The following is a 10,130-nucleotide window of genomic DNA, read 5'->3' as shown; positions in this document are numbered from 1 at the left end:
GTTCTGGCGCGTGACTACGACCACAAGAGATAACCTTACACGCCGACAGCCCGGGCGACAGCACAGCTGCGCTATACACCGAGGCGGCACTCACGAGGTCGGGGTAAGACATTGCGGTCGTCCTCTGCGGATCGTTGAGCCTCTTGCTGTCCAACACCGAGGTCGGAGCGGCGGCGCACGTCGCTTCGCTCTCGATCCAGCCCGTGGAACTGATCGCGATGACCGTGTCAGCCACCGTGTTTCTGGGTCGAGAAAATGGCGATGCGATTCACCTAAGTTTTATCTGACAAAGAGCGGACAACGCCATTAGAGCATCTTTCTGCACCCGTGCTACGAGGCTATATTTACGGGCCTACATTGCACAAATGCAATTAGTACATGCGTATACAGTTTTAGCTTAGCGCCCGCATCTGCTGCGTGTACATACGATGCTACGGCGCTCGTGTGCAAGTAATCAGTTTGTTGTCAGAGTAAGTCTATGCGCTCTAAAGCGGAGGACGCTCAAGAAATTGGTTTGCTTTGGTATAGCGTGTTCTTCAAAGCCATCTTCCGCCCCGTTCGCATCGCCGACCCTAACACTTGCCACCTCGCAAACGCTCAGATTCTTTCGCTCGCAACTGGAAGACGCGACAGAGCTCCGAAAATGATAGCGAAGCCCGCACGTAAGCAAGAGATGCGTGTGTATGCACCTAACGCTGCGGTTACGTCCTGCGTATGCTCATCACTGAGCAAGTGCATATAAAAATTCGCTCGTGGTGAAGTTCGTCGCTCAGTTCAGTCAATGTCTAAGCTGATGGGCTGTTTTGCGGAGTAAGTGTGTTCTTGAATCGTACCAGTTTCGAAACCTGGCTTTGAATTTCCGTTGTTTAACCCGCGGAAGCCTATCGTCTGACGCGCCACCACTGAGGGTCAGTAGAAAACGTGACCTCACTGGGACGCCACATATGAACTGTTCCAAATGGCGAATCCCGTTTTAAAGCAGGCGCTGAGTTTACTTCTTTTTCCTTTGGGACGTTCGGAAAAGTGACGTTTTATAATTACTGTTCTGGTTAATAGGTGACGCAATAATTGGAGCAACCACCCACATTTCTAGCCATTCACTGTGTCCGGACTGTGAGCTGACCGCATGGGCTCTGTTTCACAATCATCTCTCGGTTTCAGGTAGACTTGTTAAGTCTAATTCGAGGATGTCCAATGAGGTTGTAGCCACTTAAGTCAACTTTTTCTTCTTTTCGCACTTCTGCCACACAAAAAAAAGTGCACCACGTCTACCCGCCTCCGCCTCTCAAAAAAAAAAAAAGAAAAAAAAAAGAAGAAAACGAAAGAAAGACAGTTACGGATTCGTAAGTTAAGAATGCTGCTTCAAACTTCCAGAGGCTATCGTATGCGGTATGCCTTTCATTAGAATGAGATGTTCTTGTTGATGCCGATTACTCGTGCTCTGAAACAGCGGCTCAGGTCTGACACACTGTTGGTAACCGTAGCGAGGCAGTCGCTAAATTTAGACGAGTTCTTATTCAACGACAACTTTGCCTTTTCGGAGTACTGGTGACCTGGTTAGTGACTTTGTTAGAGACTTAAATAGCCAGTAAATTGCCTGCTATGATTTCTCAAATGTGGGCATTTCTCAGTCACTTCTTCGTTGGCTGCACATGTTCATCATCATATCGGCTTCTTCGTCTTCATCGCTTGTGGGGAGTCATCTTGAGACTGATCTGTGCCTTGAGTGTGATCGGTCCGCCGCTTCTTCGCGGCGTATTAAAGGTCGTGTCACGCTACGTCACACAGAGGACAATGGCGAAGTCCGACGTCTCGCCCTAATGTTAAAATAAAAATTATGGGGTTTTACGTGCCAAAACCACCAACTGATTATGAGGCACGCCGTAGTGGGGGATTAGTTTGCACCACTTGGGTTTTTTAACGGGCACCTAAGTCTAAGTACGCGGGTGCTTTCTGCATTTCACCCCCGTCTAAGTGCGGCTGCCGTGGCCGGGATTCGATCACACGACCTTGTGCTCAGCAGCCCAACACCATAACCACTAAGCAACCACGGTGGGTTTCGCCCTAAATTTCATCCGATGTTTACAAGCAGCTTCATTTGTCACTACTTCTAAGGCCATATCAAAGTGCTTATTACGTGAGCCATCTGGGTTCATCAAATCAGCTTTTCTAAGCAAATCAAATTCTTGAAATCTCGTAAAGTTTTAGGAAATAGCGGGCTCTTTTGCCTTTCCATATTTTGACCATTCACTTGCCCCTGCAGTAGGTGACTTGAAACTACATAGTTTCGAACAATACTTCTAGGAACAATTGAAACACTTAAACTTCCGAGCGAGTTGTATCTTATAGCGCATCATTGAAGTGCACATGTGCCGCAAACGGTTAGAAGCCGAGCGCTGCTTGCTAGCGGCAACCCTTTTCGCCCGAGCCATGAGCCCATAAGCATGAGCCAATAAACGTCGTTCTATATATATATATATATATATATCTGAAACTTGTCTGTACTTTCGTAATGGCTGATGTAAACGTAACACAAGCTACCTTCATCACTGTCACTTAGCCACTTTTTGCTGAAAGCAGTTCTCCGAGCCGCCGCCGGGTGACTTTTTGCACACCTTAAAAATGTTGCCAATCCTGATTTCACCTAATTTCCCGGGCAGGCAAGGACACTCCTTTATAGTGAAAGGAATGCGGGCTTTTGTGCAATTTTCTTTAGCCGCTTGCGTGGCGTATGCAATTGGTGCAGTATAATTTGCAGGCAGGATCGTTACTACGCTATGTACACGCCTCGTTTGTCTGTATCCACACGTCTAAACATGGCGAGAGACTCCTTAAAGCTAATACGGCATACACTATGTACGAGAATGCACTCAAGGTGCAACGACATAAAATGCTTAAAGCTATTAGCCGGCGTCCCACCCGTGGTTTATTGAGGAACAAGCATGTGTCGATACAGGAGAATCACAGTGCCGCAAATAGCTATTCTTCCGTGATTGTGCCTGCAATTATAGAACTCCTTCACGGTGGCTAACCCTCGTACATAAAGAACTTTATGACAGGCACGATACAACAGGCATCTCGTTAAGCCAGACAGAAAAAAAAATATGGGACGGACCGACTAGGAGAACTTCACAAAACCGACAGGTGTACATAGCTCGCGTCTGTGACCTTAGAAGCTGGGTCAGTCGGTCAGCGCTGAAAACAGCCAACGAGAGAGGGGCCGGTGCAGGACATGGGCTTCGACAGAGGGGCGCAAAAGGCACCCAAAGCAGCACTATGCACAGTATGTGCATAGAGTTTCGCAAGTCAGATGGATCTACCTACCGAAGCGTCGGCGAGCCTGTGCGCGGCACTTTACCCCTACTCATTCAAAATTTATCTCACTTCTATATTTGCCGGCTGTTCTTTTCAACCGGCAAGGAAATACAGGAATTGTGTGCTCTTGATTGAAAAGCCTCGTAGAGAGAACGAACTCGGTTAATGCACTGCGGATAAAAAGTGGACGAACGAGGGAAGCTTCAATCCGTAGCCAACGCTTTGACCAATGAGCATCTCTTCGTCAGCGTTGAAGATTTGTATTCCTCAGCTTTTCCTGCGGAAAAATGGGGCTTAGTGATAAGGCTTTTGATATGTTCGGAAACGTTTGACCGATTAAAACATCCATCTATTTGCGAATGCTTTCCCTGTTTACGTTGCTAGCACTTTAAAGCGAAGCTGTCATTGCGAATCTTCCCGGAATTTCTTGATCGACCGCGGCTGCTGGGTGCTGCTGTCCTGACGAATAGCGATTACTTCAAAAGGTCGCAGTTTCGCCCGAAAGGTGAATCATCCATTGCGATAGCAAATTAGTAGAGAACTATACGAAGCAAGGATAGTCGTTTAATGCGCCGTATAAAGTTGCAAACATTCGCTTACTAACTAAATAGACAAGCATGGTGTCACGCGCGCACAGGTAAACATGAACACATCTCACTCGATGACCCGGAAACTCGCTGTGAAAACGCCGGAGTGAGAAATCGCGCCAGCAGCAGTGGACAGATTGACCTTCACGCTAAGCGAGACGACAGCGCACACGAAGTTACCGGCACTCAGCGCATGCACTTTGTCCTCATCGCAGATAGCTTTGAAGATGAGGCCGGCACGGGCGCTCACTTCGCCCACATCGCAGGTCGCTTTCAAGATATGGCGCCCGCGTGGCCGCTCCATGAGCAGCAACCGCGGGGGCAAAACGCACCCCCCTCCCTCTCCGTCGCCTCGCCCCCGTGCCTCGCGCGCTAAAGAATACCGCGTGCATCCGGCCTGCCTTCCTCCCTCGCGTTCGCTACATTGAGCCGCGATTGCCGGTTCACCCTCGTACGCTTTCACTCGCACACACGTCGTACGGCGCGCGGCGACGATTTTATCGTCGGTGGACTTTATACGGAACCTCACGGCGACGATGACGGCGACGCCTACGGCAGAAATGCACTTGGAGTGTCTGTATAATTGCTATAGCAATAAATAGTTATGCGGAATCGATGTAAGCGAAGCTTTTTTGTGCGGTTTGCTTTGATTGACGGTAATTAGCGGTGACTTTGACGGCAAATGTTTAATTCCTTCAGCGTTTAGTGCAATACGAGAGCGGGAAGCTCATGCTAAACGTTACCTTGTGTGCAAAGCTGCTGTTTTTCTGCGTAGTACACAGAAAACATGGGAGACGTGTTGTTGTGCGCCATTGTTCATCACCTCCGAGAAGGTTAGCATTTTCATTGCCACACATGGCACATCGCATCGTGATGGAAGTGTTCAACTTCAATTGAATTATGGGGCTCTACGTGCCAAAACCACAATCGGATTTTGAGGCACGCCGTAGTGGTGGACTGCGGATTAATTTTGGCCCCCTCGGGTGGGTTCTTTAAAGTGCGTCTAAATATATACGTGAGTTTATGTATTTCGCTCCCATCGAAATGCGGCCGCCATGGTCGGGGTCGAACCAACGACTTCGAGCAATACAACAGCCGCAAAAGCTACCACGGCGGGGCACAAAAGTGACCATTTGAGGTGCGACCGCTTCTGTAGTGTCGCCTAGACGCCACGGTGCTTTAATTCGGCTTTGCGTCAGCACGCCGTGCGTTAAGTTGTCCGCTTGACAAATTTGCACGGTGTTCATTTATTAAGAAATAACAGAAACGTGCCGTACCGTTCCTTTAAATTAAATTTATCCAGTTTGTCCTCTACAACTGTCATGTCTATAGTAGTAGCGTTTCCACGCCTCCTCAAGTCGCCTTTTCCCTCTCCCGCCCTGCCCCCATGTATGCGAACTGCGAGCGAAGAGTGACAAGGCTGCGTTGGTTCTACCCATTCTCTGGCCCCTCTCTCTACCTCCTTCTACCATTTCGTCTACTTTCCCCTAGACTGTTGCACGTTAGTAGAAAGGCAAGCGCAGCAGTTTCTGCACTGCTCTTGCGGGGGTCACGGACAATTACAGTTGTCAAGACAGTATTGTGGGGGCGGCTAGGGAGCTCCAAAAGGCATTGTGCACATGCGGCGCGATGGAAAGGTCCAAAAAAGTTTCTCGCGTCACCTTTGCTCTCAGACACGACCCTTCCATTTTTATACACGCAATGACACTACGTGCAAGACAGCAGCAGCAGCAGCAGCGGTAAAGTCTAAGAGGTGAAGAGAGCTTCACTTTATAGGTCACACAGCAAATTTTGGTTATACGCTGGAAGTTGTTACTGGAGCGTTCTAGCGCAATAATTTTCAATTTAGTTCGTTAATAGCACAGATAGAAATATTTGAAGTGCCGCGAACCCATGATTTCAGGAGGCGAGCGTCATCGCCGACATAGAAAATCTCTCTATACTTGCCCCGTCTAGCCTCAGCAAGTGAAATTCCTTCCCTGCGTTCTCCCATACCGGAACAGGAGGATCGCGTGACGAATACGTCACAGAATCCGCCTTCTTTCATTCCTTTCTCTCGCGTTTTTGCTGAGTGACGCATTTCCGGTGACGGTCTCGCGGGCGAGCTGCTGCGTTCGTCTCGTTTGACGCTACGGACGATTTTGCGCGCTCTGCACGAGGATCCCCGATTAGCGGTATAAGTAAGTGCCACAATCACGAGCACTGAGGCAGGCGTGAGAGGGTGAAAGAGCATGATGGCGGCTCAGAAACACGGCAGCAAATGGGATAGTTTCGTTCTCCGCGCGTGCGACTGCACGACGTGGGAACCAGCAGATGAAACGGAAGTGTACATATCTCTTTCTACGGTACGACTTAAAGCAAAAACACGCAGACATTCGGTTTGTACGTTTTATTATTCTCTGAACTTCAATTCGTCTACTGAAGCAACAGATTACACAAATAACTGCCGCTGCCTTGAATATTTCTAGAAGTCGCGTGTTACTGCGAGTGACGTCACATCACTGCCATGTACGTAGGCGCACTTGTGCGATCGACGCCCGCTTTCCGGCTGGGAGCGCGGCGCCCGCGAGGAGATGGGCTAACGGTCGTTTGGTTTGAAATTTAATCTCTTCCCGTGGCGTGTTGGGGTGTAATATTTGAATAACCCCATAACGGAAGCTCCGCCTCCCATAGATTCCAAGACGCGCGCTGTATCTGCGTAATTTTTTTTTGCGGCATCAAATGAGAATGGGCCACAAGGGGAATACTGACTGCGGCGTGAGCGACGCTACATACTTACTCGATGAGTTGGGTAAACTTGGAGCGGTAGCGATCCCATGCGTTCGGCTCGGCGTAATCGTACAAGCCGACTGCCATTATGAACCTTCTGCTGCCGTCGGTGCCCTGAGTCCCTTTTAATTTCTGCAAGCACGTAGTGAAAAAGCAAAGAAAAAAATATTAAATCTCAATAATTCCGGTCGAGGAGATGAGGGCAATCAAGGGGCTCAATTTCGTGTCAGTCACAACCATATCTCCATCCGACGGTCCGACACTGCATTCAGTGGTTCACAACAAATCAGCAGCGATTCGTTTATCCTATCTCTTACTCTTCCGGTTTTTCTTACGTATACGTTCTCGTATGTCTCAATGTAATGTATTAGGTCCCTTCCTCATCCTAATACACATTAATGACTTTCCCCGTAATCCCTTTTCTAAAACACGCCTTTTTGTCGACGGCTGTGTAATTTACTGCCCCGTTACCACATCAAATGATGCCTCTATTTTTTCTGCATGACCTTGTGCTAATCCAAGAATGGTGCAGTCAACGGCTGATGTCACCTGACGTAAACAAAATGATAGTAATCTCGTTTCACCGTCGACGTGACCATATATCCAAATACTCACGTTCTTAACGATATACGGCAGTTTCCCCGACTCGTGCAGTTAATTATTTAGGTCTACACATTTCTCCTGATCTAACTTGGTCTGTCCTAATAATTAACGTCGTGAATTCCGTTAATCGTGTTCTTGTTTTTTTTTCTTTTTCGACGTGACACAAAGACTCATCACTGCGTGATCTAAGATTTCTCGCTTACGAAACCCTTGTGCGACCTAAGCTGGAACACGCATGTTCTGTGTTCGACCCTCATCAGTATAGCTTAACGTACGCCCCCGATATCAATCCACAGCCGAGCCACACGATTTACAGTCTTTGGTTACTCGTTCACCACCAATGTTTCGGCTTTAAAATCCCAACCCGCCGCACCGTCACAACCAGCCACATGAACATGGTCTACCCACCATGGGCCCGTACCATTACGCATACCAGCTATCTTTTTTTGTTTATTCTGCATAGTGCGCGAAACTATAATGTTCTTCCCGGTTCCATCGCCACTTTAACAGAACTTTATTTTTTCACATATCTTTTTGCCGACCCACAGAAATCATCACAATCATAATCAGACGTCAAAACGCCCACAATTCATGCAATGTCCCAGTCTGCCCCCCCCCCCCCCCTTAGGTAATAATACAGAAAATTAAAACAAATAAATTAAGCAAATCACGCTGCATTCCATCAAATTTAGGAATTAAAAAAATACGGGAAAGCGCAAGAGGGCTTTCAAAAACAATTTGCGGAATTTTCGGTTTTCCATATCGCGACTGCTCAGATTCTCCTGAATTGAGACAGCATTATAAGAAAAAGATATTTTCCACAAATGCATTCGATTCGAATAAAAAAATGCACACACTCCACTAAATTGAAATCTGGACGCTCCAGTACGGGAAAGAGCTGACACTGAAAAGAAAGTTTCATCCCGAATGCTAATTACGTTCAGATCTTAATTGTTGCGCGAGTGCATTGCGTTGCTGTGCTATACTTCTGTACTACTTGTTCCCACAATCAATTCTGCATGCCGTACTGATCGACAAACTAAGCGCGCAGAATAGTTGCATTTAATACGTGTTTGTAACATGTAACTCGCATATCGGTATCAGGCGGGTGACATTCTCATAAAATATGTAATATGTTAAGGTAAAACGTATGTTATGAGATATTCGTAACACGTATAACAGTCGACAATGAAACGCGCACGTACGATTAGCTAACTCCTTTTCTCGGCGTGTGAGTGTTGCGTCACAGCTGTACTTGGTCCACCTGACTATAAAACTGGTTGACGCGTGACCGCGGCTGGTAGAGATCTTAATGTAAGCAGGCTTCCTTACGGAGGCACTAAGTGCATTACCAAAGACTGTTACTCATTAAACTTTTTTTACATTTCAGAACTGGAGCAGAGTACAATTCCACGCCCACTACTGCTTCTGTTAGCACAACTCTGCGGAGCATACATGGACAGTTGGAGACGAACGTGACCTTAACATGACCGGTACTCTGTAAAATAATTAGCACCATGAAAAAGCGAAAAAGCGTGTGTAAAATTGGTCTATAACTGACACCCCTATGCCCAAAGAGGGCGTAAGGGCGGGAGTTATTGACCGATATGCACCCTTATGTAAATTATTTAACAGTGGATATATACTCACGTGAAACGCAACTATGACGTTACTCGTGTATGTATCCAGCGCGTTAACTCGTCCCAATATTTTGAGCGCGCCGTAGTGCTTTATATTGGCGAGTGCCAGATTGGTGAGTTCCTGTTGCAGACCCTGGTTGTCAATCAGCGGCGGGTCCAAATATCTGGATGGAAACACGAGTATCACCATCGTCATCATCATCATTATCAGCCTATATTTATGTCCACTGCAGGACGAAAGCCTCTACATGCGATCGCCAATTACCCCTGTCTTGCGCTAGCGTATTCCAACTTGCACGTGCCTAACTTCATCACCCCACCTAGTTTTCTGCCGTCCTCGACTGCGCTTGCCTTCTCTTGGTATCCATTCTGTAACTCTAATGGTCCACCGGTTATCCGCCCTACGCATTACATGGCCACTAGAATATTGGCTGTCCGGCCGTTTGCTCTCTGGTCCACACCGCTTTCTTCCTGTCTCTTAGTCTGTAGTGCCCCCCCCCCCCCCCCCCCCCCCTCGAAGTACTGAACCCGTGTAAGAGCACTAAGCACCAAATAAATTTTGTAAATGTGTATAAGAGATAAAGACTAACATCTCCGAAGGAGACGACGTAGATGAGTGGAGTTATTAGTGATAACTCCGGCAAGATAGAATGCGCAGTCCAGACTAATTCAGATCTAGTAATAGTGAAGCGTGTAAACTCAAATTCAAGACAGAACATTTTTCTAGAAAAAAAAAATATTGTCACGGGGACTCACAAGTACACGGGAGAGACAATATTTACAGGCTGCTGCTACCAGATAATGGCTGACAGCATCTCACGAGGCATGTCCAGTCTTCTTCCTCTTCGCGTAGCACAGCGGTCCTTTAAGGGCAGGCTCATGCGCAATGCCTCGTAACACTATGTTCATAACAACAGGGCAGCAGGACCCGATGAAATCCCAATGCAGGTAATCAAACAAATGGGCACAAAGAGCAAGGCACAGCTGGCTAACGCCACCGAGCAAACGCTTAAAACACAGAAGGTTCGGAATGGGTGGCGTGACTCCGAGATTAACCTTATCTAAAGGGCAAAAGTGATAAGGATAAAACGAGTTTGAATAAATCAGTTATCGTAACGTCGGTCGTAAATAGAATGGCAATGCAAGCCATAATATTAGAGCTGTCGAAGTAGGTGGAGAAAAATAATTTCCGAATGGGTTCAGACCAGGCCGACAT

The sequence above is a fragment of the Dermacentor silvarum genome, chromosome 7 (assembly GCF_013339745.2).
Source record: "Dermacentor silvarum isolate Dsil-2018 chromosome 7, BIME_Dsil_1.4, whole genome shotgun sequence".
NCBI lineage: Eukaryota > Metazoa > Arthropoda > Arachnida > Ixodida > Ixodidae > Dermacentor > Dermacentor silvarum.
This window is presented reverse-complemented; position numbering follows the sequence as displayed.